The sequence below is a fragment of the Cygnus atratus genome, chromosome 4, assembly GCF_013377495.2.
Source record: "Cygnus atratus isolate AKBS03 ecotype Queensland, Australia chromosome 4, CAtr_DNAZoo_HiC_assembly, whole genome shotgun sequence".
NCBI lineage: Eukaryota > Metazoa > Chordata > Aves > Anseriformes > Anatidae > Cygnus > Cygnus atratus.
In genome coordinates, this window is record NC_066365.1 from 43,641,881 (window position 1) to 43,665,353 (window position 23,473).

Sequence of the window (23,473 nt, forward strand, 5' to 3'; positions counted from 1 at the left end):
ACCTAGAAAAAACAACCACCTTCTGGTTTCTGCAAAACTTCATTCCAGTAGCATGTGTGCTAATGACCTGTGCTCGTTTCTCATCTTTAATAATCCCTAAAAGTTATGTTCCTACTCTAAACAATCCATTACTCTTTTTTTCTTTCTTTCTAATTTAGCTCCTTTGGCAAAGGTTATATGTGGTTGATCAGATGCGTAGTAAACAAATGTTACTGTCAGTCTCAGTTCACTTCTGAGTAAGAGAAGCCCCCACAAGCCAGCCGATGTACCAATGTACAGGCGGAACCAGCGGTTAGACTGATACTGTTTTAAGAAGCCTCTTTGCAGACCCACTTGCTTCCTATACCAAAGAAATGCAGCACTGCAGACATGAGCATTTCTCTTCAAACCATTGACAAAGGCAAATGGTTTAATCATTATTTTTTTCCTTCGCACAGCTTTCATTTCAGAACTGACATTTGCATTTTATGGATGAGTAATTCGGGGGGAAAATGCACACTAAAAGGTAAGACTACAGAACAGTGTCTTTTTGGCTTTGGGAGGACTCTAGTCCTTATTTAAGCTGATGTTCCTGCTTTGTATTTCTATGCTGAATCTGTCGAACCGCCCATGTGCAGATCAGTGTATTCTGGATTAAGACTGATGGATCCCAGTACAGTTTGTCCATTTTTATTTTTCCTTGTGTAGGTTGCCGAAGAGAGGAAGAAGATCTTGTGCTGATGATAACTTCTTCCAAATATTTAACTTCTAGGATGTAAAAGCAGATTTTTTCCAGCACAGAAATTCTTCCTGCATATTTCTGATATGGAACAATAGTCCAGCGGATCCTGTAAATCTTTCTTTTCCTAATGTAAGATTGTCCAGACTAAATATTAGACAGGGCTCTGCCTCTCACGTGCCCTTCCAGCAAAGCCTTTCCTCCTTCATTATTTAATCAGAAAAGGATTACATTTGGGAAACTGCAAGAGGACCCCTTTCTTAGTCAGCTTTGACCAACTCTTCAAGACACAAGACTGAGTCCTGTAACACCCCTCCATATCCCATAGTTTTAAAGATCCTCCTCCTTCTAGTAGAAGCTATACCTTTTGCTCTTTAGGCCTTGGCTTACCTCTGAAAAAATAATTCTTAATGGGAGTTGGCTAACTCAAAATGAAATCCTAGTGAAGATAAGACAGGGGATGGTTTTCCCCTAAGCTAGCATTAGTGTCTTTGGAGTGGCGAAATGATAATATCAAATGGTTGCACAGTATTTTCATGCTTCATGATTTCTGATGGATACAAATATGCAGCTAGCCTCTGTGCAGCGTGAATCAGTAGAATTGCGTAGCCCAAACCCATCTGACATCCTTAGCTGCCCACACAAGTCCCCTGACCGTTAAGCACCCCAGACTTGTATGCTGCTCCCAGGTATTAAGCAGGAGCCCAGCCTCAAGCTTCCGCACCCTGCTGCAGCTGACATGACAAAATCTGCTTTGGCCCTGACCATGTTTGCCCCAGGCCGGTAACATTGCGAGCAAAAACTTCCTCAGTCATCTCCAGACGCTTTTGCAGCCTATCCACTGGCACCGGGCAATTCCACTGCTGCTTAGAAAGAGCATCTTAATCGAAGATAGCTGAAGCAAAGGCAAACGGCCACCTCGTATGTCCCCGAATATTTCTGTGTGGTGGAGCACTCCCTAAAGGGCAAATTTTTCCATTTCTAAAAACAAGAATCCTGCTCTTCTTATTCTAGGTCACTCACAGAACCACACAGATAACAGATCTCAGCAAAATGTCACTGAAGATAAAGTCCGGGGTTTTCAGAGCAGCGCTTCTGAAGGTAGGCACTTTATTTAGGTGTTGACATGCAGGGGACAATTTTCGCACACAATTTCCAAGACTTACTTTTGAAAGCACTGGCCCGAGTAGTACCATTATACTTGGACATTCAACAGGCGAGCAGTCTGAGTGTTGAGAAAGGGAAAGGAAAACTGCAATGGTCAGTTTAAACGGTGATTTGCCAAATAGGATGGAGCAGAGGCCACACCACAACATTGCTATTTTCTGACTGCCTGTGACCGCTCAGGACTGAGTCACCAAATCCACAGCTGCCTGTGCAAAGCAGCCAGCTTGTGGGCTGGAAACAGCAGGTCGGCTTTTATCCCGAAACATCCATCCCTTTTTGCTCCCTGCTCCACCAGGACTGAAATCTCTGTTGCAGCTGAGCAGCTGGCAGATAAGAAGGCCTGAACACACACAACGTACCACATGCAGGGGAAAATTCTCCAAAACGTAGTGCTGATCGTTGGCTGCATCGTATCTTCTGTTTGGCACCCGATTGGTGCTTTCCTACCATCTCCTCCATGGTTCAAAAGCCAAAGCTTGGGAAAAATTCAACACTCACTATCGTCATTGACCAGCCTGTAAAATAATGGCCTTTGGCTGAAAAAAATTAATTATTTCTGAGCCATAATCACAATATCGTTTTGCTTTTAAAGAACAGTTTAGCTTCAAAGCTTCTGAGTCCATCTCTGACCATGGGAGCTGTGCTGCGTCCTGGCATGCAGGAGGAGAAAAATGTAGACGTGTTTCCACTTTTCTCTGTGCTCACTTGAATAACTGGACCAAGGTCAAAGAACCGCAGACAGAAGGAAAAATGATCACTGAACAGAAGTGGAAATGTGAAATACGTCAAATGATACTCTTTTTTTTCTGTCGTCAGAGGTGCTTGGAGATTGTGGCCGCCAAGAAAAGAATAGACAGATAGTCTGCAGAATGGGAGATTTCTGACGGTGAAGTCCTATTGGGGTTTTTTTTGGGACAGTTACATATAAGACACCAAAGGAATGGCTCAGAACTACTATCCCCACCTACAGTGTTTCTTTTCCTCTTCATTTACGGTAACAATGTTCAGGCAACAGTTTGGTTTTTTCAGTTCCCACTTACTATTCATTGTGAAACTTGGTAAGATTGGCCATGTTTTAATGTGACTCCACAAGTATACAGATAAACACATTTTTCTTCAACAGCTTTCTTCTATTTACAAACCTATCGCATTGTTTGGGTCATTCCTTAAGGCACATAGCATGGTTGGCATCATTCTGTCTTAAACCTTCTGCTATTGCTCTCATTTTACTACTATGTATAGAAAACATACACAAGTGTTTTCTGATACTTTGCCGAACGGCTTAAACACTGAGTATCAAAACTGATTGCAGAAATCATCCCTGGTACTGCAGGTGACTTAGTGACAGGCATGATTTGGAGCAAAGGGCAGATCTGTAGGAACAAATACTAAAGTAAAACTCCATGTGACAAAAGCAGCAGCAGCACAGCAAACTACAAAGATCAAGTTACAATCTGAAGTATTGCAGAGTTTTTAATGGAAGTAATTAGCTTGAAATCAAAGTTTCTACCTTAAGCCAGATTATATCTGCAAAGGAAAGGGATTCGTTCGGTTATGCTACAGAACCTTTCCAAATTGTACTGCACTGCTGCTATTCCTTTTACTTAGTAGCTGCAAAATAATTTGTTTTAGGTTATCTAGGACTTAAGTTCACAAAAGAACACATTTAAGTTGACTTCACAGTCATCAAAGTTTAGTGGCTTTACTGAATTCAACTGAGAACCGCATGGAATATCTGAGTCCGAGGCTGATAAGTGAAACTTGACCTTCTACAATACCAGCCAAGTAAAAACCCCTCTTAATGTCACTTCCAGCTGCAGTAGATAGATATCGTTTTTAAAGCAATCTTGAACAAGAATTTTTGATGTCTGACAACTTTTTCAATATCCGGGAATTATCCAGTGCTGGAAAACTTTCCAGTGGCTGAACGTTGCTTTGGTAGTCAAGATTGTCTTTGACGATGGTTAAGGACAAATTTACAAAGTATCTCTCTCTATACTGAGGAGCAAATTTTATCCTCAGAAAATCAAGTGTGTGAGCAAATCAGATTTTGAATAACAATCTACTGTATGGGATTGCAAATTGTAAAATGGTACAAGACAGAGAAGATCAGCCTACATTTCTATATTATAACTTCATCAAAAGAAGATAGTCTTAAAAACTCCCATTATGCGGTCTTGTTCTTAACTGTTTTTTTTAAAACGCTGCCTTATCACTGCTCACATGCTCGATATTCTCGGTGGTAGTTCCAGCGTCCAGGTTTAGTCATAGCTTATTCATTATTTGATGCTGAAGGGGTACATCAAGCAAAAGACATCGCCTGGGCAGCCATAAAAACAAGGTGTGAATGTCCTCATGCTCCCTTAAGCCACAAAACAGCCCAAGTTTGCACACTGACACTTGCGTTTTGAAAACACCAGCAGTGAACAAATTGACATCAGCATGCGCCCAGGTGCTAGCACTTGTGACCACAATGCCCAGTGAGGTTTCTGGAGATGCAGGTTTTGACACTTGCACATGTAGAGTTGTTTACTGGCAGCTTCTGGATATCCCAGCTCTCCAGTTGCTGAGGAAAGGGGCACTGACATGCACATGAGAAACCAGTAACACCCACCAAGAAACTGCAGTGCTCGTGCTGCTGTAGCTGTGAAGACTTATGGAGGTAAGTGAATCAAGGTTTGGGAAGGGAAGCTGTGGCTTGCCAGTCTGACTGAAGATCTCCCACTATTTCTTTTCAGGCTGAACAATTATTTCTGTTGTTGCTGGTTTTGAACTCAGTGCAGTATATCCAACTCCAATAATGGCAGCAAATTCCCCTGAACAAAACACACCAGTTCTCTCTTCCACGTGACAAATCTTACCCACCACTTTTGCTGCCTTACAGTATAATAAACACACCTGAAGTTTGCTGTCTAGGCTCACCTTAGCATCTTTTTTCTAAGCTTTGTTGCCCTCCACTGAACAGACATGCCGCCTTCTACCAGTGTTTTGAAAAAATCACTCCACAAGTGGCACAAACACATTTGACTTAGAACACCATTAAGCACAAGCATAGCAGACAGACATACAAAATTACCTGGGAAACTGAAGCTTGGAAATGTGGATGTGGTACTTGGAGAAGCCTGGTGTGTCAATTCCAGGGCGAAATCTCAGCTGCCAGGTTTCCCATCTCACATGCCAATGTCATGCCCCCCAAAAAAAGGACTGAGGTGGCACCAAAGGAGTACGTGCATTGTAATGCAAGATATCTAACACATTATTATGCTTCACTGGGATTTACCAATTCATATATAGCTTATTCACATAAACTAAGTAATAAAATGGCCACAGCTGACCTAACCAAAGATCCTGTTCCCGACTTTTAATAGCAATCAAACAGCAGAGAGGAAGAAGAGGCACAGTACCCGAGTGTGCTGCTGAAGCTACCCAACTCATTTAGCACTGAGATGAACCACGGGTGCTCATACCCTCAGCTATCACGGCTCAGCTAAGGGCTGTAACTGCAGACGTTCATCTTGTTGTGCTCTACCTTTTCATGGCAAAACTCAGACATCCAAATTGACCGTATGCAGAGCAATGCTCATGATTAACATTCACTATCTTATGCATAAGCCTGGCTAAGCATTCATTACATTCTGAAACAGGACTGAGACTGCCATTTCTGCCCCTAAGAGATGGGCATTTACTGGTGTGAGATCTCATAGTCAAAGAACACACTGAAGGCATGAAAGATACGTATCTTTTTTTTCCCCCATGATATATCCAGCCGGAAATTCAGTTATGGCTAAGGAATGCTAATTTTTTCCCACATGAATACAAGTACACTAGCACACTAGGAAGAACGCCTCTGAAAAGCAATTTCCTCAGAACAAAGCACACCAGCTCTCTCTTCCGTGTTACAAATCAAATCTATCACTTTTGCTGTTTTATGCTAAACTTGGCTGATAGGTACTTCAAAAGTGCATCTAACAAAGTGTGCAGACTGGTAAAATTAGGTTAAGAGGCAGTTTGGTTGGTTGGCAATCCTTACAAAGTCTGTCTGGGGAAACTGCCAATGCATATGCTTTATGTGTGTGTTGCAGGCTGCTGCCATTGTGCCTCTGCCAACAGAGAAAGTTTGCCCTGTCAGCGGTGCTCCTGGCCACACTTGGTGCTGATTCCTCTTCATATTTCCACCTCCCAGCAGCTTCACAAGAATTGATCAAAAGCCATTCATTGAAAGCTTTCACCATACAGCAGTTTTTGATTTCTGCTCCACACAGCCTTCAACAAAGAGTCAAAGAGCAGGACCATTTGACCTCATTTGCCCTTTTTTCGTCATCTCCCAGCACCCACATCAGCACTGCCACAATTATCACACCTCGTTCATGATAGGTCTTCATGGCAGCTTTTGTTTTGCTAACTTTTGCCACTCTCTTAAACACACCTCCTCCAGAAGTCACTCAGTGCTGCACTGACCTGCAGGATGTGTGCACGAAGGGAACATGCCCCCGGGGGCTGCCAGCTGCAGCGGGGCTCGGGAGGAGCATGGGCCACTTCTCAGCTCCTTTGCTGCAATGCTTCGTTACTTCGCAGTCTTTTTGGAATAACTTTGGAAAAACACCTGTTAGGGAAATGCAAAATAAAGAGCATTTAAATACTGCATTTAAAGCTTTTGTTTAAATCCAGTGCCATTTGTTGTGAGCTCAAGGAACTTTCCTCACCCTCCCTGACCAGTCCCCAGGACAGGTCTCCAGAGGGCTCCGGCAGCTCATGCACACAGTTTGACTTCCACCAAAGCTGCTTTGTGGTCCTCCTCTTGGAGGACAGCGAGAGAATATAATAAAAGTAGACCGAAAGCCCATGTGAACAATGTATGTTTTCACATGGATTACAAAATGCTCCCCCCGGTCACTACACAGAATAACCTCACACCACACCAGACTTTTGGTCGGATTTCACCAACGCGGTCATGAATTTGGGCAAAGGCAGGGAGAGTGCTGTCCCTGAAACCCCAACATACTGCAAGTCAGCCAACAGCCCACCAAATCCTGCACAAACCCTGCTTGCCAAGGGAGTGCCTCACAGAGGCTGCAGAAGCTGGGGACCCAGCCTGAGGGGACTGAAACCCAGCAGCGCCCAGCCGAGGGAGCACCAGCAGCCCGCTGTACCGGGCACAGCTTCTGCACCCCAGGGAATGCACTGGCTCAGATGGTTTCTTTTTATCTGTTTTAGGTAAGTTACCAGTTAGCCTAGCTGCTTGGACTCTCACCAAGGTCTTGCCCTTGGTACTGCTAAGGCAAAAACTCCTACAGTGTTAAGAAGCATCTCCTTTCACTGGTTTTAATTGTGCTGTATATTTATTGTATTACTTGTTATAATTTCTTATACATTTACTTAAATTTTCCAAAATAGTCTGTAGTCTCAAATACTATGCTATACGTTCTCGATGATATAAGCAAAAATAGCCTTTAAATTTACCAACAAAATAAAGTCATCTCCCAGAATGAATCAATAAAACCGCTAGGCCATTTTCAAGTAAAGTGATACCGCATTGCCAGAATGACAAGCACAGAAGTGCCTCACAGATAATAAACCAGAACTGAATTTGAGAAACCTCACACAGACTTTCTACAGTGAATCATCTTTTTTTTCTTTTTTTTTTTTTTTAGCTGGGGGTTGAAGAAAGGGTGATTCATTCTATTCTGAAGTTGTTTTCTGTTTCAATACAATACAGCTTTGTTTTCTGCAACATCTTTTGAGCAATCTTGGAAGTGCAGAATAATAACCCAGTTATTATTAAATCATCCCCAGCAGAAGCCAAAAACAAGTCTAGGGAAAGGAAGAAACATTTTCCCTCTGAGATTTAGGAATAAGTGGAGAATCAATGAGGCAGACGGAGACAGAAAAATGGTCAGTATTAGGTGAGAACTAGAGACATGGGCTTTAAAAACCTGTGAGGCATCTGGGGGCGTTTCCTAGCCATCAGAGGAGAGCGGGGCTGCTGACACAGACACGCCAGATGCGCTGCAGGCACCGGCCGGTGATGCCGCAGCTGCACGGGGTGGCAGGAGCTGGGCCGAGGGGAAAGGAAGCGGTGGATGAGGACGCACCGATACCATCGATGCGGCACGTAACGCTGTGGGAGCACCGAGCCCTGACATGCTCGCAGGGCCAAAGTGAGGGGGAGCGTAAACTGCAGGATAAGGAGGAAACAGAAGCTAAAATAACAAGCAGTAAGAGGGATAAGCCAGGTCTGGGAGACAATCTCTTGCCCAAACAGGGAACCCTGACTTTGAGACTTGTAGCAAGGAAGCTGAAAGAAAACCACAAGCCCGCCAGCATGACTGCAGGCTGGCACTAGCTGTGACTAATGCCATAGATATTTTTATCGATGCTAAGAACATGCAGGTCCTGGGTCTTGCAGCAGGAGGTACACACAGGGCAATGAAGTCACGTACCTACGTATCTCTCAGCTATAAAGTCATTAGAAAAATATTGCCTGTACTTTTATGTTTCAGAGCCTTGACAAAACCGACTTATTTGGTGAAATTATCCCGGGAAAACTGTTTGTCAGGAAGGATTTCATGGAGGAGAAAAGGGTGGCTTGGCACCTCCATTGCAGCAGCCGTTCCCAAAGGTGCTGGAGAGGATGCCTCCTGGCGAGGGCAAGACAAGCAGGCAGGGGCTGGGTAGGTGCAGGTGCCCAGCCAGGAGCTGCCCCCCTGCTGCTGGGCCCTGACTGCATCCCGCGCTCTGCAACCACCCAGGACTGTCTTTACCCACTTGCAAATCTTAAGAAGAAACACAAATTTCAAAGAACCTTTTTGGTCATCTAACCCAGGGCTCAGCTCCCCACGGGCAACTATCTCCTGCAAGTGCACTGCTGAGTCGCAATGCTGTTTTTCCAGATGCAAAGGATGTGGGACTCTGCTTCACCTTTTTTCTCCAAGACACCCTCTATAACCTTATCTTCACCCCTACAAACTGCATATTAACGTGACCTGTGCAGTAAGTGTCCTATACCAATCTCAGACCCCTGGGTGTTGCTCTTACCTCAGCTGGTGACATCCAGCATGGACAAGACCACGTTCACAAGCACAAGACACGATCTCAACCACATGGCTCCCCAGCAAACAACTGCCACCTCACATAACCAGGAGAAGGACATTTACTCTTTGGTGTGGGGGGGAAGATGCCAGAGAGCCCCAGTGCTGCCAGTGTAATGGTAAAAGGGCAAAAAGCAAGAAGGAAAAGAGTCTTCCTCACACAAGCAAGAACAGAAAGAGAGGGAGGAAAACTCAAGGGAATGGGGGTGAGAAGAAAATTCCAAAAACAGACCAAGGTACTTCTTCCTCCTATCAGAAAAGTCCCCCTAGGTCTAACATATAGTTCCTGTGTTTCCCTTTAGCCATTTATAACGTGATCACGTTCACGCCTGTGTACCTCGCAGACCTTGGGGAGCAGGGCTGCAGGAGAGTTGTACAGCAGCCTTCCTTTCCTCTGTTAGCATTGGCCCGTGTATGATGTTCCTGCATCTCCTGGAGGGCCGTGAGCCCTGGTTCTTGCTTTAGATTGCCTGTTCTCGGCACCTATTGTGAATAAACATGAGAAAGAGACACCAAGTATAGATGTGGGGAAGACGAAGTGACCTCTCAGGGCTCCTTCCAGTCCTCTCCTAAGACTACGTCACATCCCCAATATTTCCAATGATGAATCCTTTTTTCTGAACGAGAGTGGCAGCAAAAACATCCTCATGTGGGACCTAATATTTCTCCTTTTCAACCCACATGTAAGCAACAATCTTAACAACGGGAGGAGTTTGAAGAGTGGCTAGAATGTCATTCAGCTAGTTGCGTTCCTCTTCAAACCTCTCAATGTACAAACTCAGAGAATCACAGAATGTTAGGGATTGGAAGGGACCTTTAAAGATCATCTAGTCCAATCCCCCTGCCGGAGCAGGAGCACCTAGATCAGGTCACACATGAGCACGTCCAGGCGGGTTTTGAATGTCTCCAGAGAAGGAGACTCCACAACCCCCCTGGGCAGCCTGTTCCAGTGCTCTGTCACCCTCACCATGAAAAAGTTTCTTCTCATATTCAAGTCGTCTCATATTTTCATCTAGTTTTCTCATATTTTCATCTCATATTTAAGTAACTCCTGCCAAGATTGTCTATCAAACCATGTGTACTGCATTCAGGCAAAAATCCTACAGTGACTGTAGAATCATAGAATCAACCGAGTTGTGACCCACAAGGATCGAGTCCAACTCCTGTCTCCACATAGGACCACCCAAAAATCAAGCTGTAAGCCTGAGAGCATTGTTGAGCTCTCCAACTAGGTACCTGAGGATTACTTAACCAGCGGTGCATGTGGGCTGCGTTTCTTGCACTGATGTGATGTCTACGCTACCACAAGCCAGCTGCTGGGAACCTGGCTCAAGACTGATTTAATTCTAGCACGAAGTAAGCTCCAGCTCAGTTCCACCCACCCTTTGCAGTACAGCACTGCCCACAGGATTGCTGCAGCTCACAGACTACAAGCCCTGCTTATTCTACTGGGCTGTACATCAAAAGTTAGGGTAACCCCTTCATCAACAGAGTCAGGGCTTCTGGAAAGGAAGCTGTGGGCTAATCTTCTCTACTCTTCTCCTTTTCTATGTCCTAGATCATGTACTTCAGTTAGGTCCAGTCCTCAGTCATGTAAAAGATTTAATATTAACGGTTTAAATGTAATGCTGGTGCTTTTATTTTATTTTTTTCACTCAAAGCTCTTGGAAAAAGGAAAAGAAGTCACTTCCCCCTCTGACAGCCCAGGGAAGACAGGAGTGGCACAAAGAGCATGGCCTCTGTAATTGAGTGGCCCCATGAGGTGCTAGGGCATAAACCACCAGCACTTAAAAACAGTTTGCACAAGATTTACCTGCTACAGCTTCTTCATTATTTTTAAACCTCTTACTGCTCATTTACTCCCTTGTGTGTAATCTATTAGGATTAATTATTGATCTGCTCAGCATTACACTGTGAATGGAGCATACGGAAAAAGTAGCCCAGGAGAACACGGGTGTTTGTGCTGCTGTCCTCCACATTGAGTCACAGCAAATAAAACAACATCTGAAGCCTTGAGTGTAATGACCTTGTTAGCTCCCAGCTGCTCTCACGCACAGCCATGCAGCACATCAGCAACGGTGTAATCTGCGAGGAACAAAACACTATTTAGAACATGGCCACTTGAAAGGGGGAGGTTTCGGGTTATTTGCTTCCCTCCTAGATAATGGTCTATCAAAATATAAACCGCCCCACCCTAGTTTCAGAACACCAACGTGCAGTCCTAAGGTGGGGTAAACCAAGTGCATTCCCTCCCTGCCTTTTTTTAATAAACATTATTATTGATCTCCATTTAAGCAACAGCAGTTAAGCGAAACAAAACAAACAAAAAAACAACGTGAGGAGACCCACCTCAAAGAAAACCTTTCTTGCTATCCACATACAATAAATATCATCTATTTTTACATAAGATAAGGGCATGTTCCTGATATCTGCGTGTAGCTCAGAACCATGAAGTTAACACGATGGTGAATGTAACTGCTCGTACTGTTGTCTGTCTGTCTCTCCTTTGGAGAGATGCTCAAGCACCTCTCGTGGCTTACCTGGAGGGGAGCAGACCGCATTGCACCGAGGGTTTGGACAATGCCTGGCCTGGTGGAGGTCCCCGTGAGGCAGCTTCTGAGCACCAACTCTTTATTTCTAAAAGGCCACTGAGCTTACTCTGCATTGCTGCACTCTATAAAGAAGCAAAGAAACAAAACATGGATACACTTCAAAAAACTGTTTGATAGCCTCCACCTCCTTCGATTTCTAAGGCAAGTAAAGTACCTTTCCATACAAATGGCTGATTGCCACACAAGGCACTCTCCAGAAGAAAACTCAGCCATTTGTCCAAGTTAAATTAGAGAATGGCCACCTCCTAGCGACTTATCTTAGTTCCTAAATAAATCCATTACATCTTCCCTCTAAGCATTCACATTTCCTTAAATCTCCGCCTTTGCAGGAAGGACTAAGCATTTATTTTATGTTTTGTAAAAGGAACGTGTGGATTTTCAGTTGAAAGACTTCAAGGCATTTCGTTATTTACAAGTAAGAAATAAGACGATACTCTGTGCTTTAAGTTACTTCCTACTGTATCCTCTTCATAAAATAAAGGCTATACGCCTTCACAATTTTCCATTTACACGGAATTCCACCAGTTTAATCAAACTGAAACATAAGGTACTGTTATGGTCCTTGTACCTTCAGATTTCCTTACTGATAACCCACATACTATCCGTTAACCCATTGCATCATTCAGAAGAATAAACAACTTGGGCTCATCATACAGGAAGTTGAACAAAAAGGAAATAGAAAATATTAGTTTTCAAATATATATTTTGACCTCTGCACAGCTCAGACTGATACATTTTCACAGATCAAGGCTACCCTTCAGAAGAGCCTACTAGGTTCACTAGAGACAAAAAGCATTCCCTATTTTTATTTTTCATCTTTGAAAACTTTCACATCTAAGCCATTTTGTTACCCCAGTCCCATCCCTAACAGATGGATCTGGTGGTTAATAAGGGTAGCAAACTCGGACTTCGTATTCTCTCATATCAAGGTGCTGAGAACCACTCAGGCTATACCAACATGAGTATGCACTTTTCTACACATCCTCCTTCTGGTTTAGCCATAGTGCCATATGCATGTGTGTCCTCTTTTCACAGGCTGCATGGACTTGGGAAGTTAATTGCTTTAACATTGCTGAGATGATCATGAAGGCATTTTATCAGCTTACAAGGCTAAACCAACTGAATATGAATTGGGTTTGTATGAATTGGAACAGCGTGGTGTCATCACAATGTACTTGAAGAGCAGATGTCTTCACCCATAACTCCTCTTTTTGTTGTGCCTTTAAGATTTGGGATGCTGTTACCTCCTATCTCTAAGGGCAGCTTTCTGTGTGGCATTTTCTAATTAGCAGGCTATCAATGCACCACAGTTGGCATGGTGTCTGAGCCCTGGGGAAGAGGGACAGCTGCAGCATGAAGGCTGGCAGGAAAATCCCTGGTGCTCCCCTGAGCATCAGCTCTCATGCAGAAATGGCTAGAGATATTCCATACCTTCTGACGCCATGCCAGACCATGGCGTGACAGAACCAGGTACTTCTGCAGTGCCAGCGTGAGAATGGAACACAGCGGCACTTTTCCTTTGTGTTTCCTGTTACGGTCAATAATGAAAAAAAAAAACCAACCCTTACCAGATACTAGATGGAAATTTTAACAGCACCAGCCAAGCTGAAATTCCACCTAGATTCCCCAGTCATCATTCAGGCAGTTTTTTTCTTCAGCAACAGACCACCAGGAAGAAGGATGTGGCACACTTTCTGTACTTAATAGAACTTGCTGATATAGCTATACTGTACCAACAGCAGACAGATAACCCATGGTTCAATTCTTCCAACAGAACGTATTAAAACCTTTTTCTAGGTAGAAAGAGCTGTATTGATAAAGGACGTTTTCTGTCGATGTAATTACATCAACACGGGGTGCTGTATATACTAGAAGTGCCCTCAGCCCTTCCTTATACCTTCCATACTTGTGTTCTAGAAGTCTTATAAGTGATTGCAATACATTTACTGCAACATCTATTTTCCATTATACAAAGTGCATACCACTACTGCTACTATAAAATACTCTAGGAATCAGCTCAAAGCAAGTCATATCTTCTTGAGGCCTGGGACTTTATCCAGGCAGCGTAGTACGCTCCTAATTGGAATGGAACAGAGAACTCCCAAAAGGAGCCAAATGATTTTTTTTCCTTTTTTTCTTTCTTTTTAAATAAGTTTCTGTGGGCTAAGGTGGCTATTGTCCATTCAAAATTGAATTAAGTAATAAAATTCCAAATACATTGTATTTAGCACTGCACCAAAATACCTTAATATTAAAGGTAAAGTTAACACACACATAAACAATTAAGATAGTGTAAACTTCATAATAGAGATTACTTTTTTAATTTCTTCAATGCTTTGCTAGACTTCATTACGGTGTGATTATTTTTCTCAATAATTTACATTGAAATCTAAGAAATGGGATGTCCAGGTTATTTCTAAAGCTGCTTGTGCAATATATCCTACATCGTAAGCAAACCTTCTTGCAAATGTGTAAACACTACTTTGGGTTAAGTACTGGTTATTTTGTCGTACACATCATTTTGTTCATATTAAAGACTTTTTTTTTTTTTTTCAGGCACATCCATAAACCTTCCGTGGGTTTGAATTACATTATTTGAATCCTAAGTTATTGCAAGGCTGCTCATGAGCTCTGACGCTGATTGCTGCTGAAGTTACTGCAATAAAGGAATGCAGCCAATAGATTAGTTCTGAAATTCTTTCAGGGACTTCCCATCAAGAAATCAAATACAGGCAGCAGATTCATTCTGGGAGCATTTGGTGGACGTAGGAGAATTCCTTGACATCTAGAGGGGAGCCACCTAAGCACTGAGCTGGTGAAGCTGCTGCTGCAGAGGTCAGGAGCAGAAATGCCACGTTTCACCCCGTGCTGTCCCTGTGAGTGTGGGCAGGCTGAGTGCTGCTGTGTACCACAGCCACCCCAGACCCTGCTGGGCAGACAGCCTGCCTGAGGTCCTCTGTGTGCATGCACTTATATGGGGACATGCTGATACACTTAACTTTGAACCCACTGAAAACAGCAGTTTTTCTCCTGGGAAAGCCTCAGAAGACCTCACCTTCCCAAATGTCAAAGCCCTACATGCAGTAGCTGATTTCTTCTCTGCTTTCTTTCTGTATGGCATTAGCACAAGGAAATAAACACTTGTACTTTGCACACCTGCTCACCTTTTCTGATACATGAGTTTTCCTTAGCTGTAAGATATTTGCCATTCTTGCATGATGCTAAATGGAAGCACTGGCCCCTGCAAGGAAAACACATGCTTAATGAAATATCGCTCACCACAGCACTGGACACTACGTATTTTTTTAAGTTGCTTTTGCATTCTTCACTGTAACCCTGGTGTAAGTCAGCTACATAAGGAGGTGAGAGACAGCAAGAATGTGTAGGAAGTTTTCATCCTCTTTCTGTCACTCAGCAGAAGCATCTACATGGTTATCTTCTGGGGATGTTAACTGTATTTACATTGCTGACACTATTCACAAGTCCACTAGAGAGCAGCTATGCCTCACATTTACTGAGGTGTTTGGTGTTTTGGTTTTTTTTTATTAGTTTCTCTGGCATTTATTGCACTTAACACAAATGACTAATCAGACCTGAAAAGCTTTCTCAGTACTAGACTGAACTGATGGAGGGGTGGACTCAGGGTGCTCTGATTCATACCAGCGTAATCTCTCTCTCTTACTACCGATCTGGTCTTGTTCATACCAATGCACAATACCAGTCTTAGAGAAAGCTCAGTTCATATTCTAGTTTGGGATATTTCCTTTATACTGAAGAAATGCAGAGCTGGGTTAGAGGCTTTTCCTCAAGCAAGCCTTGAGAGCCCCATATTGTGGCCTGCCCTGGACTCCTTCAGAAAGGGCAGGAGTACAGATTTCTTGGAAGAAGCCCACGGCAGCCATGGCGCTCGCTGTGCTTCCAGTGCCTAGCCTGGCCTTTCTGATCAGGGGTTAAAACAGGAATCGTTAATAGATAAATAAAGCTCTTATATACCCTTTCCACTGTGCACAGAGTGCTGTGCAAGCCCACAGAACTAGTATAGCACAGCAGTCCACATCAACCTGTATTAGGCCATCTTCCACTAAACTTACAGATGTAATAATACTGAACAATGTTTTACCTAAGTAAGAAGGTACGCTTTTATCAAATAAAATATTGGCTTCTCTTGACTATTAATGTTTGAAAGTAAAAAAGTTAAATTTGTCTTTCTGTAGACATCAGTGAGCAGGTTAGATCTAAAGACACATCAAATTCCAAAAGGCACACAATTTAATTTCTTCTAAACGAAGAAACAAAAAAAGGAAATAACTACCTGTCATAATAGCTGGCAAGTCCAGATTCCCTAGCCTGGTCTAGTAAGTCAATGAAACGTGCTCTGGCCTTGTTAGAAACAAATAAGCATCACTGAAGTAGAAGGACACTGCCTTTGGTCCAGCCCCCAGACCTAAGCACATACACATGGGTGGTTAGGGTAAAGGGCCCACACATTCCCCCAGTACAAAGTTTCCCAGTTAACCTTCATGCCTAAAATTGTGAGGGTAAGGACTCATTTCCGAGTTTCTATATGCTGAAGGTAAAGTTTTCCTTGTATACTTAAGCAGTTACTTATTTGTCCTTCATTTTCTGGAGTACTGATTACCCACTGCATACAACTGTAGCATTGTGCCCCACTTGTGAAAAAAAAAAAAAAAAGCAAGCACAGCTTTTTTTCAGAGCCACCAGGCACGTGTATTAAATCATAAAGACCTAACAAAGACAGATAATGACTGGCAAATGTTAGGCTGGTCACCCAAAACAGGGTGAGCATGGGCCCTTTTTGTTTACCAGAAAACACTTGCAGGGGCACAAATCGCACTGCAGTTACTGAGATGATCAAGCAAAAAAAGCTCACTTCAGATTGAAAATTCTGCATCAGACTATGAAGAAATATTTCTTTCGTAGGTCTTGAAAACAATTACAAACAAAACTTCAGAATGAAATATTATAAACAGAAAACTGAAATGCTCACATAAAAGTGTCAGCATGAAATATTTTGCTGTTTCAATTTATTAGTTTTGACAAAAATTGGAAAAATCAATAAAATCAAAGAGAAAATGCTGAAGTACAAAGGTAGGAGGGAAAACATGTTTTGTTTGATCCTTAAAAGCATCAAACCAGATCTAGCAATAAAGGAGAAATCGAGGCAGGTCAGGGAATGAGTAAGGAGAGTTTCCATGGCATGTGACTATGTCAGAAGGTAAAATAGTTTAATCTTTGGTCAATTAAAGATGATTTAAGTGAAGTGAATGGTGGCTTTTCTCTCAGAAAAACTTAGCATGGCCAACTCAGAAAACGCAGAGGGCAATGGCAAGAAGAGAACCAGGAGGAAAGCTACAGAGCTTACTGCTTTCTGCAGTATGCAGAAATACTCCAAAATAATGTTCATCTTCAATCTTCTCATGCAGCTCCACCACAAACAGCAATCTGAAAGAACCTCTCAGACTCCTTTGATCTCCAGTTACTGTTTTGGAAATTGCATCTTTGTCTCCTTTCTTCCTTCAGGCTGTTTCTGACATTCTCATCCGAACATAAGCAAAGAGTTCTCAGCTTTAGTGTTTCCACTTCCCTTCGTGTTGTCACCCATTGTGTAGCAACATCAAATACAATTATTTTTGCAGACTCTGGAGTTCAATCAATATTTCCTTACTGTGTGGTGCATGACATAGACACACAACTACAGAAGATCAAGGTGGTGTGGCTAACTGTACTGTTGCCTGTGCACTCTCTGACCAGTCTAATGCAAGCTTCCTACTGATTTAAGCTCTTAGTATTTTATTTGCGGAGGGTGGTGAGGCCCTGGAAAAGGTTGCCCACAGAGAAGCTGTGGATGCCCTGTCCTTGGAGGTGTTCAAGGCCAGGTTGGACAAGGCCCTGGGCAACCCGATCTAGTGGGTGGCGTCCCTGCCAATGGCTGGGGGATTAGGACTAGATGATCTTTAAGGTCGCTCCCAACCAGAGCTGTTCTATGACTCTGTTTTGGCTGTGGTTGGGCTACAAGCGCATACACAGTTGCTAGAGTGGCTCTGCAGATGACAGCAGTAGGTGAAGGTCTGGGTTGAAGGTAAAGGCTGGTTAGGACACTGTCACATCCACCCTCTCCTTCTCCTGCCTGCTGCTGTCACAGCCCTCCATGCCCAGTAGTGCAAAGACAACCGCCCTCGTAAATCAAATGGCCAGAACGATCAGAGTTAAAATGAGTACTCCAAAAAGGGGGAAGAGGATGACAGAAGAGGTGTAGCCTTCTAGGCTGCGGGGTAACAAAAAATACCCTCAAAAAAAAATATGAAAACACCGAGGGGCTTCCACTGTTACCTCAGTCATTTGCCCATGGCCTACAGCAGCGTTCCTCAGCTGGTAAAAGCACATCTCACTGGGAAGGCACCACGGCTGCTACAGGGTCTCTGTACCCAGACCACTGGGATGGCTGGTCCAGTCTAACAGCTCCCTACCAGAGCACGGCTCGTTTCTGGCTGCATCAGTGAGCGAGTTTGTTCCCTGAAAGGCAAACACAAAGCTGGTGGGTGGCTGGCACTGGAAAAAGGGGGAAAAAAAAGTCTCCTGTGGCTTTTGAGCTGGGTCTTCAACACTGGGGGATGAAGTCTGATGAAGGGGAGATGTAAGCTGCTGTTTCTGCTCTGCAGCACCCTACATCCATGACAGTCCCGGGAGGGAGAGGCATGCCTGGTGAAGGTGTGCAGCGCTGGTGTATCACTGTCTATCCCTGGCCAGCAACAGGCTCATAGGGTAGGAGGACAGCAGCCCCAGAGAGGCAAGTGGAAAGGTAGCGTAGTGGCTAAGAAGCCACCTAAAAATGCTGCCAACCAAGCATCTGAAGAACTGTAGGCTTGGTTACACAGCAAAAGAGAGAACAGGAATACACAGTTTTTGCTCGAGTTCAATTACAAAGTAGCTGTGTAATCCTTGTGATAATTAGAGGAACAGGATATGGACTGAAAATCCAGATATATGGAGAGGAATAGTGAATCTTAACATATTGCACCTGAGTAAATTTTGGATGCTCAAAAGATGGTTGGTTCTTCCTTGGTTGTCTGCATTTTCCACATTTGAAATAATTATGTGGGAAAATATTATTTTCAATAGCCTCCACTGATGTGGACTAGTGTCTTCAGTGCATCCTCGTTTTTCTCTCAGTTTCCTGTAAGTTAGTTCAGACAAACAGCACTGTCTGCTCAAGGAACCCCATGTCAAGTGTTAAGTCTGCCCATAAATAACAGGCAAGAAAAACATCATTCATACAGAAAAGTAACTTCAGACTGTAATTTTATTATTTTCTTGTATACTTATCCGCAGCTGTAGCTACAATAATTATTGGCTCAGGTTTCTGGAAAGAAACACAAGCAGGACAAGACATTTTCCAGTAAACAGCACAATATTAGAGTAAAAATTTTTTCCCCTTTATGAAAAGGAACTGGTCTATCAGGACCAATGACCAGAACCAATTAAAATCTATTGCTTTCTACTGATTTTTTGATATAGAAATTACTTAAAATTATTACTATGAATCTTGCTGGTCCTCCCTGAAGTGAATTGATAGTGGGTGATCACACTTGCAATCTCTGCTTACACAGAAGTATTATACAATCTTTGACTAATGCTTCCAGACAGATTTTTGTACTCCCACAAATGCACTGAGTAGTTATTTTTCACCTAGGTAGTCTATTTTTTTTTACATTTTAGCAAGAAACTTTGTTTTGTACCTTGCATGTTCTTTTTCTTCACATTTGCTTTCTATTCAGAAAATAGTTCTTTGATCAGGTTTTTGATCATTTTAAATACGTTTCCGTAGATCCACTTACCGTGTTTGGGCACAGGGAATGGTGTCTGTGCTTCTGGGAACTTACCTGACAGAGGCAGAACTTGCTGTTAGTCTGTGTGGTTCTGCTGCTCATGGCAGAGAAGGGATCATGATTTGCCAGTATTACAGACCTGGGTATCCATTATTGCCACAGCTCAGCTTTCTGGGGATTTACATGATGGTAGGTGCTCACCAGAGCAGAAGGCACCAGACAAGTAAGGAAGAGATGGGAATGCAGGTGGGTCCATGACTCTCACAAATCCAGTTTGGCAATGCAGACATGGCGCGTTTCTTCTACAACTACACAGCACAGAGAAGCCAAGAAATATATTTTCCTCTCCTTCGAGTTCCAGCTGTGCATACCTGCTTTGTCCTTTGCACCAACATTAGCACATTTCAACTGGCAAAGAACTGAATCAATTCATGGGAATTAGTAGTAAACTAAACTAGGAAAGAAAAAAGCACGTTAACTGATCTAGTGATAAATTATGTTTGTGTGTGTGTGATTTCAACTGCTTCTGCTGCAGATCCATTAGTCTTGCATTTGCCTTGTGTATAAATTTACTAGTGTGTTTACACCATCTGAAAGCCCACAGATATTGCATGTTATCCTAAGTAGTACCAGTATCATGTTTTATTCTAAATTATCTGACTTCCCATAGCTAATTTCTCTATTTATCTTCACACTTGAAAAATACTTTCTTCTCACTTGCAACTCCCTGTATTTAATTTTTATTTCCTTCCTAGACCTTAATCATAATCAAGAATATCTTGATTCTCCTCCCTTTTAAGGTCAAAACAGGTTCACAGTATATCTTAAAACATTTCCATTATTGTTTCCACTGAATGCAGGGAAAATATGTTGACTTCATTAAAAAAAAAAGAATAAAATTAAACCAGAGATAATTTTCATAAATTAGATGTACAGATTTCACAGCTCAGAAACAAGGATGTCAAACGTGTCCAGCTTGTATAACCTCCTACACAGAAACCACAAGGTTTCAACGATAAGTCACTGAAACCACAGCATTCAGCTTTTTATCCAAGACTGCCTTTACCGAACGGGTGCTGCTGCTTCAGTGCGATGACTGATCACACAATAGTTTTTCCAAGGTTCGCTTAAGGTGCTGACCTGTGAAAAAAAATGAAACTCATTATGCAAAGCAACTGTGCTGTGTAGCTTTTTACATTTCTTTATGTGTGCATATGAAAGATATAACTGGGGATGCAGGCACATACATTCATGTCTGTTATATGTCTGGTTATAGATGAAGGCAGAGAGAAAGGCTTCTGAAAAAGTTTAGTGAGAGAAGCTTTTTATTTCAGAGATACTGTATTTAAATTTTATCTGTTAAGGACTGTATGAGGCAGTTAGCCCTGAGCACTCCCTAACCTCCTGTAAATAAATCTGCTATTTCATTGTTTAAGTATGAAGTCATAACAAGGTGCATTATATTCACAGAGTAATTCATGTATGAGAAACAGGATAGTTAGCATTCTAGACTATATACAGATAATAATTCTATTCTACTCCAGTAATTCTATTCTATATAATTCTAGATCGGTATAGTTGCAACCACATCAGAGACTTTATTGGTATAACTGCCATAGGGAAAAAAAATTAAAAAAATCAGCAAACCAACAATACCTGCCTGAATGAGAAAATTATACCTGCAAGTTTTAAATAGAGACCAGTCTGCAGAGTTTAAGATTTCCTAAATCCTCTTCCTTGAAATGATTCTGTCAGAAACCATATTTCAGCCACAACTAAAGGACTTAATTCTGTTTGCACTGGCACTGAAGTGCTGTTCCTGGAATGCTGTTGCTCAGTGATACTCACTGGCCCCCTCAGCCTTGTGTGCTAAGGAGGTACTTGTTGCGTAGGCGATCCATGGTTTTGATCAGCAACAGAGCCAGTAGAAGAGGAGTTTCTGACTTCTAGCAACTCACTGCTGTTTGTAAATCTGCCAGTTGTGCTAAGGAGAAAGTAGAATTGATAGTGAAATGATTCTGGTTAAAACAAAGCAAAACAAACTCTCAAGCTGTTTCCGAGAGGGATTTTTAACCTGGATCATTTCATTGATCCAAGCAGCTTTAACAGAGGCTCCTGACAGTGTGATACACTGTGATGCAGAGCCACAACAGTGGTGGTGCCCTGGAGTAGCAAGTTCTTTAAATGGCTTTGCTGCTGAAGAAAGCACTTGCATTACTACATCCAGAGATTTGCAGAGGTGGCTCTGGCCTCAGCCTTCCCTTTGGCTATGCAGCATGACACTGCAGTGTCTTTTCTGCTGCAGGAGCTGAAGTGTAAACGGCATGTGATGTCTGATCCAGTGGCTCGCAGCACTCATCACAGTGGTGTACATAGAAGCTGGTCTGCAAGCTGGTACGTGGAGTCACTTCAAGGGAAGGTAGACCACATCCTCCAGTGCATTCTCACGCTGCTGCTCTGCCCTCACCAGATCTTGCTGTACTACAGAAGCGCCCTAGCATGGTATGACATGACAGTTCCTGGGCCTGGGAAACAAAAACCGTGGCAGGAGAACAATGTTAATGAGTTTACAGAACTTTAAACCAGCATTATCATTAAATAATTCTACCAACAACTGAGTATGCACGTAAACTTTTACACATATATGAAGACTGGTTCAATCAAAAGACTGCAATATTTTGGTAATACATGAGAACCAGAAAGTGAAACTAGTTAGAAATAAAAGCAGTACTCAGTCATCTGCTTCTACCAAGACATGCCCAAAGGTAAAGCATAATAAAAAGTGAAAAGCTGCATTTGATTTTACAGATAACTTAATGTAGAATGTATTTGTGAGGAAGGTAAAATTCAGTGCAGACTTGCTGGAGAGGAGGGGAAAGAGGCCATAGTCCCTCACCATCTGTGCCCCATCGTTTGCTCCACACCATATAACAGGGGAACAGTTGTACAGCTGCAGAGATCCCACACCAGCACAGCAGCCTCACTAAACCTGGAGAGTGACTTCCAAAATAATCCATATCAAGCCTTTAATTTTGATAGTGAAACACAGGCTGTAATGTCATGCTGATCACTATGCAAAGCATGTCAGGCTATAGGAATGTCCAAAAGCCAGCGGAGTAGTTATGCAACTCACACATCGCCAGAGACTGCAGCATAATCTGCACCAGACTTGTCCATCTTGAACCTGTAATGGTTTGGTTTTAACTTGTTTGATAGCACTGATACTGTAACATCAAAGCAACTCTCTTCTAACTTTTGTTCCCTCTCTTCATTAGCGTTAATGAATGAACAAAGGCAGCATTTTGTATTGTATCGTTCTGCTTCCTCCATTCACTGTCCAACAACTGCATATATCTCTTTTGATTTTTCTTTCTGAACATTTTGAATGAACATGACATTTACTTCTGGGTTTCAGTACTACCACATCACTGCTCTTCACACTGCAGGCCATGCTGTCTCTTACTGGAGTTGTCAGGAAATGCGTTACATATAGAGAGCAGTTCTGTGGTAGAAAGATTGCGTGCTGCTTGACCACGTTTCCTGAGAAGACCTAGAGATCCACAGTGCAATGCCACCAAGCAGCAGAGCTGCAGGAGAATCCATTGTTGCAATACCAAAGAGGAACACTGACTTTTCTCTTTTTTTGCCTCCACTTCTACTTACACCTGTGTCTTTAAGCCAAAGATCTACCTTCTGCCCTCAAATTGCTAAAGAAACTGTAGAATCTTGACTTCCTGTGAATTGTTGCCTTGTCTTCTGAAGCTGGCTGTCCTTTAGTAACGGGCAAAGATTATTAGTAGTACTGTAAATAAAAATGAAATTGCCCTATAAAAGCTGGAATACAGCAGAAGCACAGAAAAAAGCTTTAATCTCTTATCGTTACAAAGATTGAAGTGATAATGCCCCATGCAGAAGTTTTTAGCAGAGATGTGAAAGGGACTATATGACGTGGATGCCTGCACTGGCAGAAGCCTAGACTCAGTGACCCAGCAAGGCTCCTTCCATCCTACATGCAGAGGAAGGTGTGACCCAGCAGGTGGG

General features: G+C 42.8%; 1 protein-coding gene and 1 long non-coding RNA gene across 6 annotated transcripts in view; both read right to left on the reverse strand.

Annotated features, from left to right (window-relative positions):
- The window catches only part of BBS12 (Bardet-Biedl syndrome 12), a 46,141-nt gene extending 27,414 nt beyond the window's left edge, over positions 1-18,727 (reverse strand). The window contains exons 1-7 of the mRNA XM_050710620.1: positions 18,625-18,727; positions 17,937-18,119; positions 14,750-14,826; positions 11,514-11,647; positions 11,000-11,058; positions 9,311-9,456; positions 6,344-6,488 (exon numbers count right to left, since the gene is read on the reverse strand). The gene's annotated coding sequence lies outside the window, so the exon portion shown is untranslated. The remainder of the gene's footprint in view (positions 1-6,343; positions 6,489-9,310; positions 9,457-10,999; positions 11,059-11,513; positions 11,648-14,749; positions 14,827-17,936; positions 18,120-18,624) is intronic.
- A 162-nt stretch (positions 18,728-18,889) lies between these two features.
- Positions 18,890-23,473, reverse strand: part of LOC118251293 (uncharacterized) — a 72,343-nt gene continuing 67,759 nt past the window's right edge. For 2 of the 5 annotated variants that reach the window (XR_004779744.2, XR_004779748.2), the window contains exon 8: positions 20,743-21,957. This is a non-coding gene — a long non-coding RNA (uncharacterized LOC118251293). Of the gene's footprint in view, positions 20,573-20,741; positions 21,958-23,473 lie in introns of those variants that run through there. The other 3 variants (XR_004779745.2, XR_004779743.2, XR_004779751.2) reach the window with 3 other exon arrangements.